Here is a 2,757-nt window from a genome sequence, read left to right on the forward strand (position 1 = left end):
CTGCAGTGTGAATGCTTGAATCTGAATGTATGCACTGAAATGAATTAATTGCTGAATTTTGAGTTAAAACTTTTTTAATGAGATAAAAAAAAAACAAACCCAAATTTAACCTGAAAACAAAAGTGCTGAACTGCTAAAAGCTGAAGGTTACACAGAAGAAGAAGTTGGAAAAAAGCTGAAAATGTTTTAATTGTAAATTAGAAAAACCTAAGAAATGAGAAAAGAACATTTAGAGTCAGAAAACATCTGAAAGAATATTAAAAGGTCATATTCTTTGAATCACTGAATGACTAAAATGTGATCCCTCCACTTGGACCCACACAGTTTAAAAAGTTTACATCTCTGAGCTTTGAAAGACAAGATGTTGGAAAAAGAACAACGATGGCGACGTTTTGAGGGTAAAATGATGGCTTTAACACTGTGGACACAGCAGCAGTTGAAAGAGAAGTGTTTAAGATGAATCTTGGCAGAGTGGCAGAGAGAGCTCGTTAAGCAGGCAGGTGTGAGCCTGGTTGCTATAGTGACTGCACCCAAGGGCTCCATACACACGTACACAGACATGCACCTCACTTTTGCTGCTTAAAATGAACAGAAAAGTCAGGCCGAAACAAATCGCTCCCAAATGAAAAGTAAAAGTCGTATTGACAAAATTCTTTCACCGTGAGCGACAGCAATGTCTAGTCTACCTAATTCTCAGTTTCATGCCTGTGGAGCTTATTATATGGACGTGGTGACAGTGGAAAGACACCATGCTCTTCTGATTTTCAAACAAACCTTCTGAGCCATTTTAACATTAGAGTCTATGGAAGAGTTGGAGGGAGGAGGCTGTGCATTGGTGACATTTATGAAAGAACCATAACACCTAGTACAATAGTAAACACATTGGATGAAAGAGGACAGCCATGGCTACGTTTTGAGGGTAAAATCATACCTGTAGAGCAAACGCTGTGGACACAGCAGCAGTTTTAAAAAAGATTTTAAGATTAATTTTTTTGCTCCTCTCACTCTAGCAGTTGAGCTGTCTCACTCTAGCCCCAACATTCCGTCCCATACACACCCATTATAAACTCTGAAACGGGTGAAAAAACATCATGAAACTTAAACTGGAACTGAAGAAAAAGTATAATAGATATTGAAAAGATAAATACAAGTTGAATAGTTGAATGTCTTGTCTTCGTTTTAAAGTTTGAATGGTGGCTCTATGTCAACGTATGTGGAAGTAGTAAGAGTTTAAAAATGAGTAAGTTGAATGAGAATTTGAAGGGTCTCCCCATTGAAATACATGGGAAATTTTTGTTGAATAAAGTTGAATAAAATTAAAAATATAAATGTTAAAAATGAGAAAAATAGAAGCACACCATTCCAAAAGAAGAGGAATCTAATGGTGTTTGAATGGTTTTTCTAAGTTGAACGGTTTTGAAGGAGATAGTCGGCGAAAAACGTACGGAATAGGAAAAAATAATAATAAAGATTAGAAGAACAATACTGTGAATGCTTTTCAAGCATTCACACTAATAATAAAGATTAGAAGAACAATACTGTGAATGCTTTTCAAGCATTCACACTAATAACTAGAAAGTGCATTTTCTGAAGAAACTGCAGTGTGAATGCTTGAATCTGAATGTATGGACTGAAATGAATTAATTGCTGAATTTTGAGTTAAAAATTTTGAATGAGATAAAAATAAAAAAAAAACAACCTGAATTTAACCTGAAAACAACAGTGCTGAACTGCTAAAAGCTGAAGGTTACACAGAAGAAGAAGTTGGAAAAAAGCTGAAAATGTTTTAATTGTAAATTAGAAAAACCTAAGAAATGAGAAAAGAACATTTAGAGTCAGAAAACATCTGAAAGAATATTAAAAGGTCATATTCTTTGAATCACTGAATGACTAAAATGTGATCCCTCCACTTGGACCCACACAGTTTAAAAAGTTTACATCTCTGAGCTTTGAAAGACAAGATGTTGGAAAAAGAACAACGATGGCGACGTTTTGAGGGTAAAATGATGGCTTTAACACTGTGGACACAGCAGCAGTTGAAAGAGAAGTGTTTAAGATGAATCTTGGCAGAGTGAGAGAGAGAGCTCGTTAAGCAGGCAGGTGTGAGCCTGGTTGCTATAGTGACTGCACCCAAGGGCTCCATACACACGTACACAGACATGCACCTCACTTTTGCTGCTTAAAATGAACAGAAAAGTCAGGCCCAAACAAATCGCTCCCAAATGAAAAGTAAAAGTCGTATTGACAAAATTCTTTCACCGTGAGCGACAGCAATGTCTAGTCTACCTAATTCTCAGTTTTCATGTCTGTGGAGTTTATTATATGGACGTGGTGACAGTGGAAAGACACCATGCTCTTCTGATTTTCAAACGAACCTTCTGAGCCATTTTAACATTAGAGTCTATGGAAGAGTTGGAGGGAGGAGGCTGTGCATTGATGACATTTATGAGAGAACCGTAACACCTAGGACAATAGTAAACACATTGGATGAAAGAGGACAGCCATGGCTACGTTTTGAGGGTAAAATCATACCTGTAGAGCAAACGCTGCGGACACAGCAGCAGTTTTAAAAAAGATTTTAAGATTAATTTTTTTGCTCCTCTCACTCTAGCAGTTGAGCTGCCTCACTCTAGCCCCAACATTCCGTCCCATACACACCCATTATAAACTCTGAAACGGGTGAAAAAACATCATGAAACTTAAACTGGAACTGAAGAAAAAGTATAATAGATATTGAAAAGATAAATACAAGTTGAA

This window comes from Mchenga conophoros, unplaced genomic scaffold (assembly GCF_057382185.1).
Source record: "Mchenga conophoros isolate Kocher_MC1m ecotype Shallow Benthic unplaced genomic scaffold, M_conophoros_male_GT1.1 unmapped_scaffold_2, whole genome shotgun sequence".
NCBI lineage: Eukaryota > Metazoa > Chordata > Actinopteri > Cichliformes > Cichlidae > Mchenga > Mchenga conophoros.